Below are 27,741 nucleotides of genomic sequence, written 5' to 3'. Positions count from 1 at the left end.
TTTACTGGGCTGCATAGTCCCTCAGAAACCGACCAGGTACATTATCAGGCCCCACAGCTTTACGTGGGTTCAGTCCGCTGTGGTCTTTCTCACATCAGCTGCAGCCAGACAGAGTGCCTGCTTCTCAGGGGAAGGGAGACCTTCCCCTCCAGCTGTGGAATCAGTTCAGTGTTGAGGTGAGCAAAATTGTCCACACTCGTATAGGAGCCTGATGGTTGAAGGGTAATAACTGTTCATGAACCAGGTGACGTTGGACCCAAGGTTCCTATACCTTCTTCCCAATGGCAGCAGCAAGAAAAGAGCATGGCCTGAATAGTGGGGTTCCTTGATGATGGATGCCGCTTTCTTGTGGCAGTGCTCCTTGTAGATGTGCTCAGTGTTTAAACACAGAACACAGAACATAGAATAGTACAGCACAGTACAGGCCCTTCAGCCCACAATGTTGTGCCGACCCTCAAACCCTGCCTCCCATATAAGACCCCACCTTAGATTCCTCCATATACCTGTCTAGTAGTCTCTTAAACTTCACTAGTGTATCTGCCTCCACCACTGACTCAGGCAGTGCATTCCACGCACCAACCACTCTCTGAGTAAAAAACCTTCCTCTGATATCCCCCTTGAACTTCCCACCCCTTATCTTAAAGCCATGTCCTCTTGTATTGAGCAGTGGTGCCCTGGGGAAGAGGCGCTGGCTATCCACTCTATCTATTCCTCTTATTATCTTGTACACCTCTATCATGTCTCTTCTCATCCTCCTTCTCTCCAAAGAGTAAAGCCCTAGCTCCCTTAATCTCTGATCATAATGCATACTTTCTAAACCAGGCAGCATCCTGGTAAATCTCCTCTGTACCCTCTCCAATGCTTCCACATCCTTCCTATAGTGAGGTGACCAGAACTGGACACAGTACTCCAAGTGTGGCCTAACCAGAGTTTTATAGAGCTGCATCATTACATCACGACTCTTAAACTCTATCCCTCGACTTATGAAAGCTAACACCCCATAAGCTTTCTTAACTACCCTATCCACCTGTGAGGCAACTTTCAGGGATCTGTGGACATGTACCCCCAGATCCCTCTGCTCCTCCACACTACCAAGTATCCTGCCATTTACTTTGTACTCTGCCTTGGAGTTTGTCCTTCCAAAGTGTACCACCTCACACTTCTCTGGGTTGAACTCCATCTGCCACTTCTCAGCCCACTTCTGCATCCTATCAATGTCTCTCTGCAATCTTTGACAATCCTCTACACTATCCACAACACCACCAACCTCTGTGTCGTCTGCAAACTTGCCAACCCACTCTTCTACCCCCACATCCAGGTCATTAATAAAAATCACGAAAAGTAGAGGTCCCAAAACAGATCCTTGTGGGACACCACTAGTCACAATCCTCCAATATGAATGTACTCCCTCCACCACCACCCTCTGCCTTCTGCAGGCAAGCCAATTCTGAATCCACCTGGCCAAACTTCTAACTTTCTGAATAAGCCTACCGTGTGGAACCTTGTCAAATGCCTTACTAAAATCCATATAGATCACATCCACTGCACTACCCTCATCTATATGCCTGGTCACCTCCTCAAAGAACTTTATCAGGTTTGTTAGACACGATCTGCCCTTCACAAAGCCATGCTGTCTGTCCCTGATCAGACCATGATTCTCTGAATGCCCATAGATCCTATCTCTAAGAACCTTTTCCAACAGCTTTCCCACCACAGACGTAAGGGATTTTCCTGTGATGGACTGGGCTGTATCCACCACTCTTTGTAGGGCTTTCCATTTGAGGGCATTGATGTTTCCTTACCGAGCCGTGATACAGCTGGTCAGGATACTCTCCACTGAGCATCTTTAGAAGTTCGAAAATGTTTTAGGTGACAAACCAAATCTGCACCAACTTCTAAATAGTAGAGGTGCCACCCTGCCTATTTTGTCATGGCATTTACGTGCTGGCCCAGGACAGATTCTCATGAAATGGTAACGCTGATGAATTTAAAGTTTCTGACCTTCTCCACCTCTGATCGGCAATTTCTGAATGGACCATGAAGTCATGAACACTGCCTTTCTATTTTGCTCTCTTTCTGCATGACTTATTTAAATTTTTATGGAAGCAAATGTTGGACAACATCAAAGAAAAATCAGGGGAACCTCAAAACTGCAGATGTGTTTTCTTTTTACAAGAATGATGAAAATGTCGTGGAAGGACAGAGTAACAAAAGAGAAAGCGTTGCAAAAAAACTGGAATGAGAAGAGAGCTGATATTATTAATCAGGAACTGGCAGCTGGAATTTAGATTAGATTATGAGAACACTCAGTCCTCTTTTATTGTCATTTAGAAATGCATACATGCATTAAGAAATGATACAATGTTTCTCCGGAGTGATATCACAGAAAACAAGACAGACCAAAGACTAACACTGACAGAACCACATAATTATAATATATAGTTACAGCAGTGCAAAACAATACCATAATTTGATAAAGAATGGACCATGGGCACAGTAAAAAAAAAGTCTCAAATTTCCGAGTCGATCGACTCGCGAGTCCCTGATAGCAGGTGGCAAAAGGGAGAAACTCCCTGCCATAAACCTCCAGGCACCGTCAACTTGCCCATACCTTGGAAGCAGCTTACACTGAGTCCATCTATCCGAAAACTCCAAGCTTCCAACTAGCCTCTCCGATACAGCCTCCCAAGCGCCATCCTCTGCCGAGTGCCTTCGACCTCTCCCCGGCCGCTGAAGCACGCAAAGTCGAGGATTTTGGGGCCTTCAGCTCCGGAGATTCCGATTACCACACAGTAGCAGCAGCAGCAAAGCGGGCATTTCAGAAGTTTTCCAGATGTTCCGCTGTGCTCTCACGTCTGTCTCCATCAAACCAGAATTGTGCACCGTCCCCTACTTGACAGATAACAGATGTCATCACCGAAGTGGCTGCGTGCGCTGTCGTTGTGCCGCCATCTTCTCCCCCTCCCGAGAGGATTTTCTGGGACATGTACTGAGGAAAGAGAAGTTTGAAGAAGGGTTTCTGCCCAAAACATCAACTGTTTACTCTTTTCCATAGATGTTGCCTGACCTGTTGAGTTCCTCAAGCATTTTGCGTGATTTCCAGCATCTGCAGACTTTCCTGAGCTTGAACATCTTGCAGTGACAGGAAAAATTGATGGAAGAACATGTCACGGTCAACAGCACATGACATTCATGAGTTACATCAAGGAATGGACAGGCAAAAGTTTTGAAGAACTTAATAGAACTAGACAGAAGGAAGACCATGATCATCCATGTCATACGACACATCACACAATAATGAGGATGTTTTATATTTTAATATTCCTTATTGTAACTTGTAGTACTTTTTATGGATTGTACTAAACTACTGCTGTAAAAGAGCAAATTTTATGACAGTGATAAAAAAGCGGATTCCGATTCAGATTTTTCTCAGGCAGTTCTTGATGATGGGGGATGACTACCCTCCATTCTGGTTGTGTGAGTTCTAAGGTGACCGATGAGGCAGGAGGTTTCTGATGGGATGTGAACTGTATTGAATTAATTGTGCCTCCTACGCACAGTCTCTTTTTTTTTTGCATGGGCTTTTGAGTGAGCATGTTTTCACCTTGGAGGGCCCAATTTGTCACTCTCATACTGTAAGCTGCCCAGCATGTACCATTACTAACATAACTCAATAACAACATTTACTCACCCTACTCTGCTGTCGCTCTTGTTCCTTGCATACGTAAAAGGATGGATAAGAGGGCAGTTCGCAGTGTGACGTACTCCTACTTACTGTTCACTCCTCCTTCTCTGTGCCATGCATTTTGAGCCATCAGTTAGATAGCTAGGTAGATATACTTTATTAATCCCAAGGGAAATTGGGTTTGTTACAGCTGCACCAACCAAGAATAGAGCATAAATATAGCAATACAAAAACCACAAACAATCAGACAACAAAATGCAAACTATGCCAGATGGAAAATAAGTCCAGGACCAGTCTATTGGCTCAGGGTGTCTGACCCTCCATGGGAGGAGCTGCAAGTTCGATGGCCACAGACAGGAACGACCTCCCGTGCTGCCCAGTGTTGTATCTCGGTGGAATATGGCCGAAGTCCGACAGTAAAAAGTTCAATATCCGGTCTACAAACACGTTCCTCAATCGTAATATGACCCGGATTGCACCATCCGTTTTAACCAGAACAGTAAGCACCCAACTCCTTCACACTTACCGCTCTCAGTGCACTTCCGGTCAGCCCGAACGGTCTGGAAGCTGTCCATGGAAAAGTTTTGATCGGATATGTCCTCATGCAGCCCTGTTCCAGTGAAACACATAAGACTGCACTCCCGAAATGTTCTCTGATGCCTGGCTAGCACCGTGAACTCGTCCATTTTATTACCCGCCGAACTCCTCTTCTCCATAAGTCTCTGCTGTCTCGACCTGGTCCTCTTTCCTCGACTTTGTGATCCCCCTCTGCATCCTCTGTGTGTTTTCCTCCAGATTTCAGCAGGGGTGTCCGCCGCTCTGCTCTCTAAACCAGCCAGCATAAGCGCAAGCAGCTGGTCCCTGGAATAAACAATGCGACCATGCTTCTGTCCCGCTAATGAGACGTGTCAGAATGCAACTATTTCCAGCGCTAAAAACCCAATTAAAACTCTCTCCACCAGCATGTTAGAGAGGGTGCAGCTTCTACGTGTTACTGTGAAAAAAAATACAAAACATACATAAGTTAAAAAATAAGAAGAAAAAAGTAAGAATACTGATCGGAATGGCTGTAACAGGCTGCATGCACGACCGGCGGTTGCTAGGGTTCTTGTTAACAAATGGGGAGCAGTATTTTGTCAAGGACACTTTACTTCGGTGAAGACCAGTGATGAAAAGGCTGTGTCTTTACCCGAATACATTCTCACCGAACTGCTATAGTATATGAGCAATGAATAGACCCAGCCACTGACCACGGCCACCGTTTACTCTTGACCACACTGCACCAGGATATGTCAATCCTGGATCGACCTCTACAGCCACATGACCATCCAACAATAGGAGAAAATTGTACTTGACTCAAATGATCACATCGATACTGTACAATACTGGCAACCAGTTTTGAATAGTGAGACCATGAAAGTCAAGTTTTTTCTTCCCTTTAGCTACTTCTCAAAACACAGAAAATCACTTCAGGTCAGGGGGCATCTATGGAAATGAATAAACAGTTGACATTTCAGGCCGAGACCCTTCATCAGGACCGGAAAGAAAGGTGGGGGGGGGGAATAAAATAAGAAGCTGGGTGGTGATAGGTGGAAATGATCAAGCACTGGAAGTGGGGAATTGAAGAAGAGAGAAGGGGCAAGGGGAGAAAACGCTGGAAGTTGGAGAAGTCGATGTTCACGTTATCAGGCTGGAAGCTACCTGTCACGGTGTGCGCTGACATACAACTGAAGCCAGGTGCAGAGGGATGTAGAGACAGAAACCAGAGTTTCTTCATAGGAAGTCCTACAGAACAGCAGTCGCTTGACTGAACAACACGGCAAGATGGATCTTTCTCAAAACACAAAATCCCCATGATCATAATTGGGAGCCTGCTTTAAATAATCACAGTATGCTGAAAACCTATGCCAGTCAACATAAACTTGACAAGGTTGAACAGAAAACACAAAGGCTTACTGACTCTAGGTAAGAGAACAATGAACAAATACAGGCACCAGGCTGTTATGGCTCATGACAGTACGTCCTTCCCTCAGGCCAGCACCTGACAGGGCTGGTAAATTCAAGACAGGGCTGTAAATTTGAGACAGACCTGATGCTCTCGAGCCAAGGCTGGAAAACTTGGGAACTTTGCATATAACTCTGGAACATTGCGTATAACCCAGAAACATAGAATTGTCCTCGGAAATCTGGAGGGCCATGGAAGACCCAAGAAACCTTGACAGCCTTGAACATAGACTAGAGAAGCTTGGAACGTGGACTCGAGAAACTCAGAAAGTAGCCTTGAGACCCTTGGAACACAGCCTTGGGTCAAGCACCTAGAATAGAAGGCACCCTCACCTCCAGCCAACCAATGTCCAAGCCGCTGTACAAACTCCATTGGGTCCATAATGGTGTGGGGCCCTTCTGTCACAGTGTGAGCTGACAGATGACTGAACCCAGGTGCGGAGGAATGACAGACTCACATGTAAAGACAGATGTAAGAGTTTATAGATAGAAATTCCAACAGAACATCGGTAGCTTGACTGAGTGACACTGCAAGACAAATCAGTCTCAAAACAAAGACCCCGCAATAAGCACTAATCGGGAGTCCATTTTAAATCATCACAGTACACGGAAAGCCTGTGTCAGTCAAAAAAAACTTGACAAGATTAAACAGAAAGCACAAGGGCTTAATGACTCTGCTCATATCGCTACCCAGATGGAGAGTTTCTCCTCCAACCTGACAGTGGCATCATCATGGTAGTAGAGGCATTGTAGTTCTTCAATCCCCCAACCTGGCTCCCTTCTTACCACTTTTCCTCACCTCCCCTCAATGCCCTTCTCCTTTCTCTTTCTCCCATGGTCCAATCTCCTATTCTATCAAGATTTCTTCTTCTCCAAATCTTTACCTTCACCTCTACCACCTTCCAGCTTTTCCCTTCATCTCCCCTTCCCCTTCCAGCTGGCTTCATCTATCATCTTCCAGCTTGTACGCCCTCCTCTTCCCCCACATTCTTATCCCCCCTTCCTTTCCAGTAGTCATGAAGGGTCTTGGCCTGAAACATTGACTGTTTATACCTCTCAAAAGATGTTGCCTAACTTGCTGAGTTCCTCTGGCATTTTGTGCCTGTGTGTGTGTGTGTGTGTGTGTGTGTGTGTGTGTGTGTGTGACTTTGCATTTCTAGCATCTGCAGAATCTCTTGTGTTTAAAACACCTCAGGCATTTTTGCTTGGAGGACGGAGGTCCCCTGTCCCTTTAAGAGAAAAGCCTGTGTTCGAGCCTTCAAAGCTGTAACATATACTTCATAGGAGGAATGTCTAGGGGGTGGGGTGGGGGGGGGGCTGCAGGGGAACACAAGATCTGCTTGTTGCCCTTGCGACCAGAAAATCAGTCGAATGCTTATTCTCTTCCAGTGCGATTGGCTGACTCTATCTCTGTGAGTTTGTAACAAGCCAGATTACAGCACAGACTTTATTACAGTGAGGAGTGATATGATGACCACTGTCTGGTATTGTGTGTCACAGATTAGTTTCCGATGGTTCGTCTCCTCTATATTCCTCCTATCTCTGTTCCCCCTCTCACAAACCCCCCCCCCAACCACCACAAACTAAGTTCCTCCCTTTGGCCCTCTCCCTCTTAACTTTCAAGTTCACCCCCTCTTCCTTCACACTCTCACTCTATCTCTCACCTCTCTATCCCTCTTTACAGTTCCTGTTTCTCCATTTCCCTTTGGCTCCCTTCTTCATCTCTCTCAAACAAGAGAAATCTGCAGATGCTTCATTTCTCTCACACTTCTTTCTCCTCATTTCTCTCTTTCTCTCTCCTCTTTTCTCTCTTTCTCTCTCCTCTCTCTTTCTCCCTCCCCTCTCTTTCTCTCCTCCCCTCTTTTTTCTTTCTCTCCTCCTTTTATCTCTCTTTCTCTGTCCTTTCTCTTCCTCACTCATCCTCTTTCTCTCTCCTACTCTCTCCCCTCACTCCCTCTCTCTCCTCTGTCTCTCTTCCTCTCTCACCTCTCCTTCGCTCTCTCCTCTTTCTCCTTCACTCCCCTTTCTTTCTCTCTCTTCGCCTCTCCTCCTTTTTTCTTTCTCCTCTCTCTCACTGCACACTCTCTAATTATCTCCACTTTCTTCCTCTCTGCCTTCCGACACCCCTCCCACCCCTCCCTGACGGTTTAAACACTTCCTTCCCCCGTTCCCTGTCCCCCTCCCTGCCCGTCTTTTCCTTGCGCTGATTATCTAGAACAAGCCACCCAAGTTGCTGCTGATATGCAGTCCTCCAGCTTGTGGATCTCATTAGGATAATGTTAATGTGTAAAGGCACCATTCAGTGTATTGCAATGCACGGCAAACAAACAGCCACTTCCCAATGCAACAAGAGCCGGTTACTATAGTTACAGCACTCCCTTCTTGGCCCCCTTGCCCACATTTCATCTGTTGTTATCATACTTTGCACATTCCTCCACATCTCCAGACACACGTAAAGGCTCCACCACCCTCTGTCTGTTTGTTTGCAAGGGCTCTTTCATAGACCTCTCTCAAACAACCCCCACCCTTCTCCCACACAGAGACTGCCCCTGCAGTCCCAGGAAGATATTTTAATTAAACTCTGGAGAGGGTGGTAAACTGCAGGCACACAGCAAGCCGCTGGCAGGCTCTCTTTATTACAGAAGCCCTCTGAGGGCAATAACTTGGAGTTTGCTGTCATTTTAGACACGCCCTTTGTTGAAAGGAGAGGTCGCAGGGCGCGGGAAGTACATTAGAAGGAAAAGCTGCAGCTTTCAGAACCCAAGGACCCTGCCTGTAATGTTGTCACATGAGGAAAATGGTCAGGTAAGGGCTTTGGGAATGGCCCCAGTTCATGGTCAGCCAATTGGTCCCATTTCATCCCTCCCCCGCCCCACCCTGCCAGGTAAGCACATGCCATTCAGAAACAGAAACCTGAAGTCTGAAATGACCAAAATCTCAGTAACTTCCATGAATTGATAAAGGCGTCGGATCAAATTAGGAGCTATGAGGATAACTGAGGGCAGCCAGGCTCAAAGTTCTTGCTCCCTATCCACTGTAAAATATGACAAAATACAATTTAAAAAAATTATTTTTACTTTGATGGAGTAACATCATCCATTAACTTAGCCAATACCGTGGATAACTTCACTCACATCAACACTGAACTGATTCTACAACCTACAGACTCACTTTCAAGGACTCTACAACTCCTGTTCTCACTATAATTTATTTATTTGTATCTTTGTATAATTAATTAATCAACCAATTAATTAATTAATTTGTAATTACACAGTTTATCTTCTGTTGCACATTGGTTGTTTGTCAGTCCTTGTAGTTTTTCATTGATTTATTGTATTTCTCTGTTCTATTGTGAATGCCTGCAAGAAAATGAATCTCAGGGTAGTATATGGTGACATATACAATACGTGCTTTTGATAATAAATTTACTCTGAACTTTAACTTTCCATAAGATCACCCTAAGAATCGCAGGATGAAGGGAAAGGAGGAAGGGGGAGGGGAGGGAAGGGGAAGCACCAGAGAGACATTCTGTAATGATCAAAAAACTGATTGTTCGGAATCAAATGACTTTGCCTGGTGTCTCAGGGCTGGGTGTGTTTGTACCCGCGTCACCCGCCACCCTGGCACTCCTTCTCTGCCACCTGTCCCACACCCCTCCACGGCGCTCCACCCTCACCATTCCCAACATCCTTTGCTCCCAACACATTTACAAACTTGCTCTCCGTCAATGTTGACAATTACAGCACTGTGCAAAGGTCATAGCACCCCAGCTATAAGGTATCACACATAAAAGTACCTAAAACTTTTGTACAGTACGTGTACATAAATGTAATACAGATTGGAAAACAGGTTGGCATCCCAGACGATAATCTACATTGTGTAGCTACCCTTCATTGTCTGCACTTTTTTGGAAAAACAATCCTCCTTAATCAGGAGACTCTGCTGGAGTTCAGATTGAAATTCTGATTCAGATTCAGGTCTATTTATCACATGTACATTGGAACATACAGTGAAATTTGTCGTTTGCGTTAATAACCGACACAACCTACGGATGTGCTGGGGGCAGCCCACAAGAGTCACCACGCATTCCAGTGCCAGCCTGACTTTTTCTTTAATCTCAAAAATAAAATTAATTTATAAAATACAGTACTGTGCAAACGTTGTGGGCATATATATGGCATACCCACACAGAACACCACAAGCAACAAAACAATCAGAATCAAAATCAGATTCAATTTCACCAGCACATGTTATGGAATTTGTTTACAGCAGCAGTACAAGGAAATACATGATAAATAAATATATAGAAAAAAGTGAGTTATATTATGTACATATATATGTCTATCAAATAGTTAGGTTAATAAGTTGTGCAGCAAAACAGAAATAAAGAAGTAGTGAGCTAGTGTTCATGGGTTCAATGTCCATTTAGAAATCGGATGGCAGAGGGGAAGAAGCTGTTCCTGAATCACTGAGTGTGTTGCATCAGGCTTCTGTACCTCCTACCTGATGGTAACAGTGTAAAGAGGGCATGTCCTGGGTGATGGGGGTCCTTAATGACAGACACCACCTTCCTAAGGCCCCACTCCTTGAAGATGTGTTGGTTACTAAGGAGGCTGGTACCCATGATAGAGCCCCATTCCTCCCTCCCACCCACACATGCACGTGGATAGTCCTCCAACTACCGGCCTCCAGGGTTCAGCCGCCAAGCTTCAACTTCCAAACTTTGATCTTTGGTATCGACTCCTGGACTGACAGAATTCTAAGTTCCAAATGAACCCCAGTCTCGAACTTTGGCTGCACTTCGTGCACGCATGTTCTTCGTGAATGTCTTTTGTCACCTGTCCATGTCACTGGCCTTTGAGCATAGAGCGGAGGCCTAGGCTGTAGCTGTCTTATGTCACTGATCTACCTTCATGGACTTCGAACACAGAAGGTGAAACATGAAGCAGGGAATGAAGGCCTGATCTACAACTCCTCCTCATCCCTAAATCCTAATATGACATCTGACATCCTCACATTACTGTCCCTGAACCCTAACCTGACCTTTAACTCCCCTCTCTATCCCTAAAACCATCCTTACGAACTTAAAAGGCCACAAACTCGATGCAGAACACATCTTGTCTCAATCTTAAAAAAGACATGAACTCTCACAGCTACCTGGACGATACCTTGTCTCATCCTGTTACTTGTAAGATCACCATCCCCTTCTCTCAATTCCTCTATCTCTGCCACATCTGCTCTCAGGATGAGGCTTTTCATTCTAGAATGAAGATGTCCTCCTTTTTCAAAGAGAGGGGCTTCCCTTCCTCCACCATCAATGCTGTCCTCAACTGCATCTCTTCAATTTCATGCATGTCTGCTCTTATCTCATCCTCCCACCACCCTACCAGGGACAGAGTTCCTCTTGTCCTCACCTACCACCCTACCAGCCTTCGCGCCCAGCACATAATTCTCCGGAACTTCCGCCACCTCCAACTGGATCCCTCCACCAAACACATCTTTCCTTCCACCCGCCCCCCCCACTTCCTGCTTTCCATAAGGATCTCTCCCTACACGACTCCCTTGTCTATTCATCCCTCCCCACCGATCTCCCTCCTGGCACTTATCCTTGCAGGTGGAACAGGTGCTACACCTGTCCCTACACGTCCTCCCTCACTACCAATCAGGGCCCCAAACAGTCCTTCCGGGTGAGTCGACACTTCACCTGTGAGTCTGTAAGGGGTCATATACTGTGTTTAGTGTTCCCAGTGTGGCCTCCTGTATATCGGTAGGACCCGATGTAGATTGGAAGACCACTTCGCCGAGCATCTATGCTCCATCCACCAGATCAAGCAGGATCTCCCAGTGCCCACCCATTTTAATTCCACTTCCCATTCCCATTCCGAGATGTCCATCCATGGCCTCCTCCACTGTCGTAAGGCCACACTTTGATTGGAGGAACAACACCTTATATTCCATTTCGGTAGCTTCCAACCTGATGGTACGACCATCGATTTGCCACACTTCCAGTAATGCCTCCCCCACTTCATCATTTCCCCCCCTCTTCCTTCTTTCCTCCATGGCCTTCTGTCTCTTTCACCAATCTACTTCCTCGCTCTTTGCTTCATCCCTCCCCCTCCAAGTTTCTCATCTGATGTTTCTCTCTCCCCTCCCTCCACCTTTCAAATCTACTCCTCAGCTTTTTTCCTCCGGTCCTGCTGAAGGGTTTTGGCTGAAAACGATGACTGTGCTTTTTTCCATAGATGCTGCCTGGCCAGCTGAGTTCCTCCGGCATTTTGTGCATTGCTCCAGATTCCAGTATCGGCATTCCCTTCTGTCTCTGTTTCTTTTCTTTCCACAACCGGAACTTCCTGGTGGCCAAACATTTTAATTCTGATTCCCATTCCCGTTCCAACACGTCAGTCCATCGCCTCCTCTTGTGCCAAGATTAGGCCACTCTCAGGGTGGAGGAGTAACACCTTATGTTTCATTTTGGTTGCCTCCAACCTGATGGCATGAATATCGATTTCATTCTGGTAAATATATTCAAGCATATTCAAGAGTCCTGCCAAAGGGTTTCAGCCCGAAACGTCAACTGTAATATTTTTCCATAGATGCTGCCTGACCTGCTGAGTTCCTCCAGCATTTTGTGTGTGTTGCTTGGACTTCCAGCATCTGCAGGTTTTCTCTTGTTTGCCAGTATATATATTCACCCCATCCCTTCCTTTATTCCCCACTCTGACCTTTTACTTCTTCTCGCCTGCCTATTACTTAACCCTGGGTCCTATCCTCGTTCCCTTTCTCCTCTGGTCCACTCCCCTCTCCTACCAGATTCCTTCCTCTCCAGCCCTTTAACTTTCCCACTTACCTCGCTTCACCCATCACTTTCTAGCCATCTTCCCTCCCATTCCCCCCAGCTTTTTATTCTGGCATCTTCCCCCTTCCTTTCCAGTCCCGAAGAAGGGTCTCGGCCTGAAACATCAACTGTTTATTCATCTCCATAGATGCTGCCCAACCTGCTGAGTTCCTCCAGCGTTTTGTGTGTGTTGCTTTCTTTTCTGTTGCCTGCTGAATTTGACAATGTTGATTCTATTTCCCGGGCCGGTATGCACGTAATAAAATTGCTTGGAGCACTCTGGATGTTTTATAGACTCGTTGTTGTTTATTGAGCTGCAATCACCTTCGTGGTAATTCTTCACTCTGTCAGATGTTAATGTCCTCTGGGATTACATACGTCGGTTCAGTTGCCAGTAACTTTCTTGGTCTGAAGGTGTGAGATATTCATAGTCTTGGAATGTGAACAAGAACCGCCCTAACAATGGCGACCACTGAAGGTTGACTTTCTGAACGGAGTGGGCCACCTTCAGTAAGTGTTCCTGAGGAACAGGAATTTAGCACAGATTACCGTGCACAAAATGCAGGAGGAATTCAGCAGGTCAGGCAGCATCTATAGAAATGAATAAACAGTCCATGTTTTGGACCGAGACTCTTCGTCATGACTGGAAAGGAAGGGGGAAGAAGCCAGATTAAGGAGGTGGAGGGGAGGGGAAGGAGTACAAGCTGCAAGGTGATTGGTGAAGCCCGGTGGGAGGGGGAGGAAGGATGAAGTAAGAAGCTGGGAGGCTGGAAGCTAGGTGGAAAAGATGATGGGTTGAAGAAAAAAGAATGTGATAGGAGAGGAGAGTGGGAAGGAGGAGGGGCACCAGGGGCAGGTGATAGGCAGGTGAGCAGAAGGAAGCGGTAAAAGGGGAGCCAGAGTGGGTAATTAGTGCGCATGCGCCGGTCGTGCATGCAGCCTGGCACAGCCGTTCTGATCTATTCTTACTTTCTTCTTCTTACTTTTTAATTTACGTTTTTTTTGTATTTTTCTTCTCATGGTAACAAGTCGAAGCTGCACCCTCTCTAACATGCTGGTAGAGAGAGTTTTATTTGGGTTTTCTTTAGCGCTGGAAATGGTTACATCCCGACACGCGGGACAGAAGCAAGGTCGCATTGTGTATTCCACGGACCAGCAAACACCGGCCGGTTTAGTGAGCAGAGCGGCGAACGCCCCTGCTGAAATCCGGAGGAAAACACACAGAGGGGGATCACAAAGCCGAGGAAAGAGGACCGGGTCGAGACAACAGAGACTTTTGGAAAAGAGGAGTTCGGTGGGTAATACTGTTCCGGCTGACCGGAAGTGCACGGAGAGCCGTAAGCGTAAAGGAGTTGGGTGCTTACTGATCTGGTTAACAACGGATGGTGCAATCCGGGGCATATTACGATCGAGGAACATGTTTGCAGACTGGATATTGAACTTTTTACTGTTGGACTTTGGCCACATTCCACTGAGATACAACACTTGGCGGCACGGGAGGTCGTTCCTGCCTGTGGCCATCGAACGTGCAGCTCCTCCCGTGGAGGGTCAGACACCCTGAGCCAATAGACTGGTCCTGGACTTATTTTCCATCTGGCATAGTTTGCATTTTGTTGTTTGATTGTTGGGGGTTTTTGTATTGCTATATTTATGCTCTATTCTTGGTTGGTGCAGCTGTAACGAAACCAAATTTCCCTCGGGATTAATAAAGTATATCTATCTATCTATCTAATTAGAATTGAGAGAAGAGGGGAGGAGAAAAAGCACAGAACACTGTGCCTTACAACTACTATTGAAGATAGAAAAATCCAGTGAACATTCAGAAACGTCTTGACATCAGGTTAATATTATTTGTCACATACATTGAAACATATAGTGAAATACGTCGGTTTAATCAATGGTCTGAGATGTACGGGGGGCAGCCTGCAACAGTTGCCACGCACACAATGCCAATATCTCATGGACACAACTCCTCAACCCTAATCTGTCGTCTTTGGAATGTGCGAGGAAACCAGACTGGAGCACCCAGAGAAACCCCATGTGGTCACTGGGAGAACGTACAAACTCCTTACAGAAACAGCGGGAATCGAATCCCGATCGGTGATTATTGGCACTGTAAAGCGATTGTGCTAACCGCTATGCTATGGTATCACCTTAGGGTTCTGTGTACAGTTGTGGTCACCCTGCTTCAGAAAAGATGTGTTTAAACTGGACAGAGTGCAGAAAAGATTTACAAGGATGTTACCAGGAATAGAGTGCCTGGGATAAAGAGTACAGTGGACCAGGCTGGGTCTTTGCTCCTTGGACAATGAGGGATGACTTTATAGACCTTATAATTGTGGCAACAATTCACCTACAAATCTGCAGGGGTCGTCTATTGTGTCTGGTGCTCCTGTTGAGGCCTCCTCTACATTGGTGAGACCCGTCATAAATTGGGGGACCGCTTCGTCGAGCACCTCTGCTCCATTTGCCACAAGCAGGACTTCCTGGTGGCCAAACATTTTAATTCAGATTCCCATTCCCTTTCCAATGTGTTGGTCCATGGCCTCCTTTTGTGCCAAGATGAAGCCACCCACAGGATGGAAGAGAAACACCTTATATTCTGTTTGGGTAGCCTACAACCTGGTGGCATGAGTGTTAATCGTTCCTTTCACTAAACATATCCCGGCCCCCATTCCCCACTCTGCCCTTTTACCTTTACTCACCTGCCTCTCACTTCTCCCTGGATCACCCTGTCCCTTTCTACTATGGTCCTCTCTCCTCTCCTATCAGATGCCTTTTTCTCCAGCCCTTGACCTTTCCTACCCACCTGGCTTCACCTATCACCTTCTAGCCATCCTCCTTCCCTGCCCCCCACCTTCTTATTTTGGCGTCTCCCCCTTCCTTCTCAGTCCTGAAGAAGGATCTCGGCCAGATACGTCAACTGTTTACTCACTTCTATAGGTGCTGCCTGACCTGCTGAGTTCCTCCAGCATTTTGTGTGTGTTGTTTCGACCTTATGAAAATGTGAAAAATTATGAGAGACATAGATAAAGTGAACAGTGAAAAACAAAATCAGAATCAGGTTTAATATCACTGGTATATGTGGTTTCTGTCAGCTTTAGTCTTGGTCTGTCCTGTGTTTCAGTGATATCATACTGGAGGAACATTGTATCATTTCTTAATGCATGCATTACTAAATGACAATAAACGAGGACTGAGTGTCCTCATAATCTAATCTAATCTATAATTTGTTGTTATGCAGCAGCAGTATATAAATTACAGTGAATAGAATGTTAAATAAGTAGAGCAAAAAGAGAAAAAAGTATTGAGCTAGTGTCCATGAGTTCACTGTCCATTCAGGAATTTTATGCAGAGGGGAAGAAGCTGTTCCTGAATTGTTGAGTGTGTGCTTTCAGATTTCTTCAGATGTACAGTGGAGAGCATTCTAAAGGGCTGCACCACCATTTGATAAGGGGGTGGGGGTTGGGGGCTCCTGCACAGGACTGAAGTAAGCTGCAGAAATTTGTAAACTTAGTCATCTCCATCGTGGGCACTAGGCTCTGTAGTATCCAGGACACCTTCAAGGAGCAGTGCCTCAAAACAGCGGCCTCCATCGTTAAGGACCCCCAGCAATAAAGACGTGCCCTCTTCTCATTGCTACAATCTGGAAGGAGGTACAGGAGCCTGAAGGCACACACTCAATGATTCAGGAACAGTTTCTTCCCCTCTGCCATCCGATTTCTGAATGGACATTGAATTCATGAATTCTGCCTTACTACTTTTTTGTAATTCTATTTTTTGCACTGTTTATTTAATTTAACTATCGACTGTATAATTCACAGCTTTTTTCTCTATTATTATGCATTGCATTGTACTGCTGCCACGAAGTTAACAAATCTCACGACATGTGCCTGCGATATTACACCAGATTCTGCTTCTGATCCCTCTCCAACGGTAGCAACGAGGAGGGGGCAAGTCCTGGGTGATGGGGGCCCTTAACAATGAATGCCACCTTTTTGAGGTATCGCTCCTTGAACGTGTCCTGGAGTGTGGTAGGGGAGAAAAAACCACTGTTTTGAGCAAAGCTTCGAGGTGATATAGGAAAGATTTAAAAGTGAGATAAGGGGCAGCTTCTTCACAGAGAGGGTGGTGGGTATATGGAAGAAGCTGCCAGAGGAAATGGTTGAGGCAGGTACAATAAGGGAGGAGAAGATGATGGCATGATGCAGCTCCCAGCGGCCACTCTGGTGGTGATGTCTGTTATTTGTCAAGTAGGGTGCCGTGCACAATCCTGATTTGATGGAGACGGACGTGAGATCACGGAGGAACATCTGGTGAAACTTCTGAAATGCCTGCTTCGCTGCTGCTGCTACTGTGTGGTCCAGAATCTCTGGAGGAGAAGGCCCCGAGTCCTCGGTTTTGCTTGTTGCTCGGCGGCTGGGGCGGGGTCAAAGTGCTCAGCAGAGGATGGTGCTCAGAGAGGCTGTGTAGGAGGGGTTGGTCGGAGGCTCGAAGTTTTCGGACGGACTCAGAGTCCGCTGCGGTCGGGTGCTTCCAATGGTGCTGCATCGGCAAGTTTGTGGCGCTTGGAGGTTCGTGGCAGGGAGAGTTTCTTCCTTCTACCATCTGTGTGAGATGATGAGGCTATCGGGACTTTGAGACTTTTTTTTTGCCGTGCCCATGGTCTGCTCTTTATCAAATTACGGTATTGCTTTGCACTGTTGTAACTATATGTTATAATTATGTGGTTTTGTCAGTTTTAGTCTTGGTTTGGCCTGTGTTTCTTGTGATATCATTCTGGAGGAACGTAATATCATTTTTTAATGCATGCATTCCTAAATGACAATAAACGAGGACTGAGTGTCCTCATAATCTAAAAATAGTGTTATTTAAACTTAGTTAAGTACATGGAGAAGGAGGCATTAGAAGGAACTAGGTCAAACTCAGGCAATTGACTAGCTGAGTGAGTACTGTAGTTGGCATGAACTATTCAGGCCGAAGGGTCTGTATCTGTGCTGTATTGCTCTATGATTCTATGACTGTCAATCAGCCATCAGGACAAACCAGGTTGGGCCATTCCATCAAAAAAAAATTATCACCAGGAAAGATTCTGCAGATGCAGGAAATCTTGAGCAACGCACACAATGTGCTGGAGGAACTCAGCAGGCCAGGCAACATCTATAAATGGTAATAAACAGCCAAGATTAATTTTTTTCTGAGCAACACACACAAAATGCCGGAGGAACTCAGTAGGCCAGGCAGCACCTATGGCAAAGAGTAGAGTCAATGTTCCAGGCTGAAACACTTCAGCTGGACTGGCAGGACCCTTCAGCCGGAAACGTAAACTGTAATCTTTTCCATAGATGTTGCCTGGCCTGCTGAGTAACTCCAGCATTTAACTTTTCCCTTAGGTGTTTTTCCTCCTCAGTTTGATCAGTTTTTGATTCCTTTCCCAAATGGCTATTTCTCACAAGTGGTTAGACATCAGAACACTTTCCATTTGGAATATCCTGGATTGGAGAGCATGTTTTATGGGGACTAGGCTAGGACTTTTCTCTTTGGAGGGAAGGAGGATGAGAGGTGACTTGATAAAGGTGTACAGGATGATAAGAGGCATAGAGTGAGTGAACAGCCAGAGAATTTTTCCCAGAGCAGAAATGGCTAATAGAAGGGGACATAATTTTAAGGAGGGAGGAGAAGATGGCAGCGTGACGCAGTGCGCGCGGCTGTTCCGAATGATGTCGATTATGTGTTAACTAGGGGGCTGTGCACAATCCTGATTTGATGGAGACAGACGTGAGAAGCACGGAGGAACACCTGGAGAAACTTCTGAAATGCCCGCTTCGCTGCCGCTGCTACTGTGCGATCGAGAATCTCCGGAGGGGAAGGCCCCAAATCCTTGGCTTTTCCTATTGCCTGTTGCCGGGGCTGGGGTCGAAGTGCTTGACAGAGATAGTGCTCGGTGCTCGGTGTCGGAGAGCTGGTCGGAGGCTCGGAGTTTTCTGACGGACTCGGAGTCCGACTGTGGTCAGATGCTTCCGCGATGTTGCACCGGCAAGTTGGCGGCGCTGGAGGTTTACCGTCTGCGTGAGATGATGGGACTTCCAAGAGACTTTGAGACTTTTACCGTGCCATGGTCTGTTCTTATCAAATTACGGTATTGTTCCGCACTGTTGTAACTATATGCTATAATAATGTGGTTTTTGTTAGTTTTTAAGTCGTTTTGTCATGTGTTTCTGTGATATCATTCTGGAAAAACATTGTATCATTTCTTAATGCATGCATTACTAAGTGACAATAAAAGAGGACTGTGTGTCCTCATAATCTAAAAAAAAGTATGGGGGGATGTCAGAGATAAGTTTATTTCACACAGGGAGTGGTGGGTGTGTGGTAACAGGCGAGGTGGTAGAGGCAGATAAATTAGGGAGATTTTAAAAACTCTTAGGCACATGGATGATAGAAAGATTGAGGGCTATGAAGGAGGGAAGAGTTAGATTGATTTTGGAGTAGGCTAAAAGGTCAGCACAACATTGTGGGCTGAAGGGCCTGTATTGTGTTGTAATGTTCTATGTTCTAGCCCTTGCTGAACTACCAGTGGTGAGAAAACAACTCCGTCTACATGTCTCCAGTTCCCCATTTCTCACTGTTAAAAAAAAAGTCCACAGCTTCTTGTGAAATTTTGCTAAATGCACAAACATCACACACTGCAGTTCAAGATGTGAAGGATTTTTCTCGTTCAAGCACGTACCCCAATTCAAGGTCTATTTTTTTTTAAAAAGGCAGTGACTAAAGTACAGAAATTATCCTAGGTTTCAATTTTAAATCACTAAACGGCATGAAGCATATTCTAAAGAAGTTAGTTTAATAACAAGACCTTGCTTCAATACATTTAATCATTCACCAAATACTTCATATAAATACTTGTAGCACTGAGTTTCAATGCTTTGAGGAAATTGTTTTGCAAGCCAGTATTTACTGGTGTCAAATGATATTTGCAAGACAAGATTTATATTGTCTGTATACAGTTTAAGTTGAAATAATTTAAGCCCTCAGGAAAACTGATCGCAAGTCCCAGTCTACCTTTGGTAATCTGTGAAGAGACTGGGGATCTTTTATACGTTCAGAAATCTAGGTGAAGGGCCAAGGGTCATAGAGCAAGACCCCAGCAGGCTCGACAAACAATCCAAGCAGGGGCTGGAAACTTAAGAAGGTAATAACCAGTGACACCACACTTGAGCTTTCAAAGCCTGCACTTTGTGGGAGGAAGATTGACGGAATGGAGGAACTGCAAAGCTTTGAGTCGGAGGGAAGTAATAATTAGTTAAAATAATTAGGGGGAGGTTTGGGGTACTGTGCGGGGAAGGCAGAGGAGAGTGAAACAGAGCTAACATTCTGGGCAGCAACCTTGTCAACACTAGAAGAGTTTAAACAAAATCAAGATAAAGGATAAAGATAAAGATTAGCTTTATTTGTCACATGTACATTGAAACATCAAAGTGAGGATGTGATGGGTGCAGCCCACACGTGTTCTTATGCTCCCGGTGTCAACGTAGCATAACTTCAATTTACAAACGCTAACCCACATGTCTTTGGAACGTGGGAGGAAACCAGAGGATGTGGAAGAATCCTAAGCAGTCACCAGTAGACCATACAATCTCCTTACAGGCAGAGGCTGGAATTGAACCCAGTGGATGGCACGGTAGTGTAATGGTTAGCACGGCGCTTTACCGTACAGGCAACCCGGGTTCAATTCCCGCCGCTTCCTGTAAGGAGTTTGTACGTTCTCCCCGTGACTGCGTGGGTTTCCTCCCCCAGTCCAAAAATGTTGGTAAGTTAATTGGTCATTGTAAATTGTCCCATGATTAGGCTCGGATTAAATCAGGGGCTTGCTGGGCACCACAACTCAAAGGGCCGGAAAGGACTGTTTCACGCTGTATCTGAATAAGTAAGTAATGCTCTCCATTGTACTGTACGTCCATAGAAATCTGCAAGAGTCTTTGTTATCATACTGAATATTCGCAAGTAGAGTCACTGGTGTGTCTTCTGCATGATTACATCAATGTTTTTAGCCCAGAGTAGATCCACTGAGATGCTGACGCCCAGGAATTTGAAGCTGCTCGCCCTTCCTACTACTGACCCTCAAATGAGTGTTCTCCCAACATCTCCGCCCTGAAGTCCGTAGTCAATTCCTTAGCCTTGCTGACTTTGGCTGAGAGGTTGTTGCGACACCACTCAATCAAATATCTATCTCACTCCTGTACGCCTCCTCGTCACTGTCTGAGATCCGACCAACCATAAATAATTAAAATTAAAATTAAAATTGCTGAGGCTGTAAAGTGTTGCTCTAGCAGGTTCACCACCATGCTATCCACAACATAGAACACTACTGAAGCACATGAAAAGTCAAAAAAATAAACAGTAACATCTGTGATATCTGTAAAAGGGTGATTTCTTTTTAAATTCTTTCATGACGTGCGGATATTGATGGGAACGCCAACAATTATTGTTCATTCCTAATTGGCTCTTGAGTTGAGTTCATCAGTCTGCTGAGTCAGGAGTCACAGAGACATCAGAGTAGGTAAGGACAGCCAATATCTTTCCCTGAAAAGCATTAGTAAACCAGATGGGCATTTTAAAACAATTCAGTAGTTTCACAGTTACCTTTACAGACCTACTTACTGATTTAATTAATCCCATTACCCCTGCTGGGGCATAGGCTGCCTAAAGCACAGGCAGAGTAGACAGACAGCAACCTTTTCCCAAGGTTGAAATGTCTAATACCAGTGGGCATGCATTTAAGGTGAGAAGGGGTAATTTTAAAGGCAATTTTAGGGGCAAGTTTTTTACACAGAGAGTGGTGAGTGCCTGGAATGTGCCGCCTGGGGGGGTGGTGAAAATAAATCTCAGGGTTGTATATGGTGTCGTATGTGTACTATGATAATTAATTTACTTTGAACTTTGGTAGAAAGAGATACCTTAGGAAATTTTAAGAAAAGTTTAGATAGGCACGCCAAGTTGAGGAAAATGGAAAGATATGAATGGACATTGTGTAGGCAGAAGAGATTAGCTTAATTGGCCATTTGATTACTAATTTATCATTGTGGGCTGAAGAGCCTGTTGTACTGTTCTGTGTTCTATGCTCTGTGACAGTAGCTCTCTGTCCTGGGCCAGTCTTTCCAGTTGTCACGAGGTGTAGTCCATTCTAGGGAAGGTCCTTCCTCTCTCAGGGGTGAGGTCGTTGGAGCTTCTGTTGGCCTTTCTGCATCCCTGGGTTTTTATGGGATGGAGTCGCTATCCCATTGCCCGGCCCTGCTCCTTTCGCAGCCAGGCTTGGGACCGTCCATGATGGAGTTCATTATAAACCTGGTGAATATAAATTCTCCAGTTAATATGAAGATTTGACATGTCCTCTTTTCATTACTACCACCAGGGAGAAGGTACAGGATTCTGAAAACCCACACTCAAAATTTTAGGAATGGCTTTTTCCCCCTCCACCACCTGATTTCTGACTAGTCCATGAACCCACGAACACTACCTCACTATTATTACTCTAGTTTCGGATTACTTGTTGATTGGGTGGTTACAAGGAGCTTTGGAGTTATCCATCCTGGACACTAGCCTCCCTGGCATTGAGAACATCTTCAAAAGGCAATGCCTCAAGAAGGAGGCACCGATCAATGAACGATCCTCACCATCCAGGACATGCCCTCTTCTCATTACTACCATCAGGGAGAAGGTACAGGAGCCTGAAGGAATCAACAATTCAGCCTCTTCCTCTCCAGCAACAGATTTCTGAACAATCTTGTAAAGAACAAACTTGTAAAGACACTGCCCAGATGAAGGCAATGGAAAACCACTTCTGTAGAAAAATTTTCCAAGAACAATCATGTTCAAAGACCATGATCGCACATGTCATACAACATGGCACATAACAATGACGAGTGAGCAAAAGTCTTAGACACCCTAGCTATAAATATATGCAGAAGACTTTGTCGGAGTACTGTACGCTAGTGATAATTAACCTGATTCTGATTCTAAAAGCAAGCGTACCAAATGGCATTCTCACTACCCAACTGGCAGGGAGCTATGGACTTGTATCCGGGGTTTCTCGATATATCAACACTCCTATGGTCCCTGCAAATTTACTCCACTTACCATTGCACTGCCCAACTTTCCAACCAACTGATCTACAGTACTTTCCTTTTTATCTTTAAACAACCTTCTTCATTTCCTCTGATGCTAACAATTTTCCTGTCGAATCCGCAGAGTTACAACTCATAGCTGCGTGTTGTCTGTGGATAATTTATTAACCATACTCACAGAAGTACAGACTTCCTCATCATGGTCGTCGATAAAAATGGTGCATTTCACTGCATGTGGCAACATAAAGCTAACCTTTAATCTTTAGCAGCACATTAGACCATAAGATATAGGAGCAGAATTAGGCCATTTGGCCCATCGAGTCTGCTCTGCAATTTCATCATGGCTGATCCATTTTTCCTCTCAGCCCCAATCTCTTGCCTTCTCCCTGTATCCCTTAATGCCCTAACCAGTCAAGAATCTATCAAACTCTGTCTTAAATATATGTAAAGACTTGGCTCCACGGCCGCCTGTGGCAATGAACTCCACAGATGCACCATTTTTTGGTTAAAGAAATTCCTCCTCATCTCCATTCTAAATGGATGTCCCTCTATTCTGAGGCTGTGTCCTCTGGTCCTAGAGTCTCCCACCATAGGAAGCATCCTCTCCACATCCACTCTATCAAGCCCTTCCCACATTCGATAGATTTCAATTAGGTTACCCCTCATTCTTCTGAATTCCAGTGAAAACAGGCCTAGAGCCATCAAACGCTCTTCATACGATATGCCGTTGAATCCTGGAATCAACATAAACAAAATGCTGGAAGAACGTAACAGTGAGGCAGCATCTATGGAGAGGAATAAACCATCGATATTTTGAGCCGAGACCCTTCATCAGGTCAACAAAGGAAGGGGATAGAAGTCAGGATAAGGGTGAGGAGAAGGAGTACAAGCTGGCAAGTGATAGGTGAGAAGGAAGGTGGCTGAGTAGGAGGGGAGGGGGATGAAGTTAGAAGCTAGGAAGTGATAGGTGGGAGACATAAAGGGTTGAAGAAGAGGGATTCTGATAGGAGAGGAGTGAGTCTGGGTGAGCACATGGTGAACCATGTGAGGGGGAAGGTGGTTTAACCTATCACCTGCCAGCTTTAATGCTTTCCCCTCCCCTCAGCTTCGGGCTTCTTCCCCTTTTGTTTCTGGGCCTGATGAAGGGTCTTGGCCTGAAACTTCAACTGTTTATTCCCTTCCATAGATACTGCTTGACTTGCTGAGTTCCTCCAACATTTTGGGTGTGTTGCTAAAGAATTCCAGCAACTGCAGGGATCTTTCATCTTTATCTTTACAAAGGACAGATGACACAGCACCAGTCCGTGCTGTACACAACTGGCTGCAGATTTTCAGTCAGAACTCCATCTGCCACTACCCTCTGTGTCACATCACCCTGACAGTGTTAGACCCAGTTCATGTACTCATCTTGGATTAGTGTTGTATTGAATGGTGGAGTAGGCTTCAAAGTTCAAAGTAAAGTTATTATCAAAGTAAATCCATTCCCAAAGTAGATATATGTCACCATATATAACCCTGAGATTAATTTTCTTGCATGCATTCACAGTAGAAATACAATAGAATCAATGAAAATCTACACACAACCAACCAATGTGTAAAAGACAACCTGTGCAAATACAATAAAAACAAATAATAATAATAATGATAATAAATATGTGTAGCCCCCCTGGCCACCCTCAGGGTCTCTCGGCTCGCTGTCGTCCAGGGAAACAGCCCTCAGCCCCGCCAAACTGGGTAACTAGTTTGTGTGGATGCTGTGTAATGTACCCCACCCCGCCAAATAACAGACAACACACCAGATATGATTAAATGATTTACAGTTTATAGATATTACTGGAACTATATAATTAATAGAGAATAAAATATAAGAGGAAAATAAAAGGCGCCACACTTATCAAAGTTCAATCTGTTCGTGCACAAAAAGTTGGAGCTCAGGACCCACAGGTCACCCTGTGACCCCTCGGACCACCTTGACCGGCTGCCTGGGACCAACAATGGTGGTCGACCAGACGCTCCACACGAGTCTGTCTCCGTCTCCTCCCCTTGCCGAACGCCCTCCTCGGCGTACGACCCCGTAGCAAACATCACAGCACCTGGTCCATCCTCTGTCTCCCTCTCCCACCTTCTGCCCCAAAACCCCGCGCATACAGTATCTTCAAATACACCAAAAACATAACAACTATCCCAATTGGTTCGTAATATATTCTTATCACACTCTAAACAAAAACAAGTTACTAACGCAAAAACTTTCTCAGCATTTAACATAACAAAGAAGCCATTTTAATGAGCCTATGCAGTAACATAAGAGACGAAACCCCCTTACATATGTAAATAAGTGATACCAAGAACATGAGAAAGTGAGCCCACAGGTGTGTTCAGTGACTAGTTCAGCGCTGTTGTGAGTGAAGTTTCCACACCCGTTTATTCAAGTTTATTGTTATTTAACTACATACATTAATACCATCAAACAAGACGTTTCTCCGAACCAGGGTGTACACATAACACAAAATAATTTACATAAATCTACAGATGAATTACACATAAATAAACAAAGAGAAGTGCATAATTTAAGTATTGTCAGGCACAGAACAGGTTAACCAGTGGCACTTCGAATGCAACAGGGATATCAGAAGCCCAATGGCCCGTTTCTCACCCTGACATTTCTTGTCTTTATGCATCAGGAGTCTCCTGCCTGATAGTAGAATGGCAAAGAGGATGCTGGATGGATGGGTGGGATCCTTGATAATAACAGGGGCCCTGCGTACTCAGCGCTCCTGATAAATGTCCCTGATGGATGGTAGGGAGACCCCTATGATCCTCTGAATCATTTGCAGGGACCCCCAGTCCAATGGCCAGCTGCTGCCGGATCGAGCCTGATGGTTGAGTGGTAATAACTGTTCTCGAACCTGATGGTGTGGCGCCTGAGCCTCCTGTCCCTCCCTCCTGAAGGCAGCAGTGAGAAGAGAGTGTGGCCTGGGCGGTGGGGTCCTGGATGATGGGTGCTGCTTTCTCGGGGCAGCGCTCTTTGTAGATGTGCTCAATGGTGGGGAAGGCTTAAACATAGAACAGTACAGCACAGTACAGGCCCTTCGGCCCACAATGTTGTGCCGACCCTCAAACCCTGCCTCCCATATAAGACCCCACCTTAGATTCCTCCATATACCTGTCTAGTAGTCTCTTAAACTTCACTAGTGTATCTGCCTCCACCACTGACTCAGGCAGTGCATTCCACACACCAACCACTCTCTGAGTAAAAAACCTTCCTCTAATATCCCCCTTGAACTTCCCACCCCTTACCTTAAAGCCATGTCCTTTTGTATTGAGCAGTGGTGCCCTGGGGAAGGGGCGCTGGCTATCCACTCTATCTATTCCTCTTATTATCTTGTACACCTCTATTATGTCTCCTCTCATCCTCCTTCTCTCCAAAGAGTAAAGCCCTAGCTTCCTTAATCTCTGATCATAATGCATACTCTCTAAACCAGGCAGTATCCTGGTAAATCTCCTCTGTACCCTTTCCAATGCTTCCACATCCTTCCTATAGTGAGGCGACCAGAACTGGACAGAGTACTCCAAGTGTGGGGCTGAATAGCCTATTCCTGCTCCAATCTTTAATGTTTCTAACATGGCCAGTCAGAAGCCCGCAATGCATAGTAACCTTCCCAAGCTGTCCACGAGTGAACAAGAAACAAATAAAATATGGAGCAGTCCGGAGATTCTGAAACCATAGCGGGACCATTTATGTGATTTACTGAAAAATGATGCTGCTGAGGGAGAGCTAAAGACAGGAGCAACAAATATGTTTCTTCAAAGGAATAAGTGTTCTCCCTGTGACTGCGTGGGTTTCCTCCGGGTGCTCTGGTTTCCTCCCACATTCCAAAGACCTTCTGGTTAGTAGGTGCAGCTTTCACACGGGTGTAATTGGGTGGTCTGGGCTCAGGCCAAAAGGATCTGTTACTCTGCTATATATCTGAATAAAGTAAAACAGAAGATAAAATATGTCGATTGAGGGGAAAAAAAAGCAATTTCTTTCCAAACTGCACCTGGCCCATCCCCCACAGCACCTCCCATTCCCTGCAAGGAATGACCTCACCACAGGCGTATTTTCCTGTAATGAATAGAGTCTGTGTAAAGTCATGGAATAGATACTAATCCTTCTCTGGAACGGATCAGCTAAGATTTACGTGCTCTTTTAATGCAGATTTCACATACAGTGGATTTGAGAATGACAGACAAGCTGCTGAATCTTTCAGAGAGGTTGACTAGTCTGAGTCATGTAACAGATTTCAGCGTCTCCACGTCAGAATCAGAATCAGGTTTAATGTCACTGGCATATGTCGTGAAATTTGTTGTTTTGCAGCAGGAGTACATCTTAATACACAATAATAAAAGCTATAAATTACAATAAGTAAAAATAAAAACTAAATTAAATAAGCAGTTCAAAAATAGAGGGGAAAGTACACTGAGGAAGTGTTTGTCAGTTCATTGTCCAATCAGAAATCAGATGGCAGAGGGGAAGAATCTGTTCCTGAATCACTGAGTGTGTGCCTTCAGACTCCTGTACCTCCTTCTTGATGGTAGCCATGAGAAGAGGACAAGTCCTGGGTGATGGGGGTCCTTAATGATGGACATCACCTTTTTGAGGCATCACTCCCTGAACATGTAAGAACATAAGAACATAAGAAATAGGAGCAGGAGTCGGCCATCCGGTCCATCGAGCCTGCCCCGCCATTCAATAAGATCATGGCTGATCTGTCCGTAAACAGATGTCCCGGAGTGTGGTAGGGAAGAAAAGAACTGTTTGGGGCAAAGATTCAAGGTGATAGGGGAAAGATTTAAAAGTGACTTAAGGGGCAGCTTCTCCATGGAGACATCGGTAGAAATTTGCGCAACGCACACAGAATGCTGGAGGAACTCAGCAGGCCGGGCTGCATCTATGGAAAAGAGGACAGATGATGTTTCGGGCCGAGACCCTTCAGCAGGACTGGAGAGAAAAAAGATGAGGGGTACAGTCCTGCTGAAGGATCTCGGCCCGAAATGTCGACTGTTTACTCTTTTCCATAGATGCTTCTTGGCCTGCTGAGTTCCTCCAACAT

At 45.3% G+C, this 27,741-nt stretch overlaps 1 long non-coding RNA gene across 3 annotated transcripts in view; it reads left to right on the top strand.

The window, feature by feature from the left end:
* LOC134355781 (uncharacterized) overlaps window positions 1–27,741 on the top strand; it is a 106,012-nt gene that overhangs the window by 23,314 nt on the left and 54,957 nt on the right. Inside the window, exon 3 of one of the 3 annotated variants that reach the window (XR_010020186.1) lies at window positions 18,267–18,793. The exons of the other annotated variants lie outside the window; for them this stretch is intronic. This is a non-coding gene — a long non-coding RNA (uncharacterized LOC134355781). Of the gene's footprint in view, window positions 1–18,266; window positions 18,794–27,741 lie in introns of those variants that run through there. 3 annotated transcript variants of the gene reach the window in all.

Source organism: Mobula hypostoma, chromosome 13 (assembly GCF_963921235.1).
Source record: "Mobula hypostoma chromosome 13, sMobHyp1.1, whole genome shotgun sequence".
Classification (NCBI taxonomy): Eukaryota; Metazoa; Chordata; class Chondrichthyes; order Myliobatiformes; family Myliobatidae; genus Mobula; species Mobula hypostoma.
Note: the sequence above shows the minus strand (reverse complement) of the source record. Positions and strands in the feature narration are given on the sequence as shown.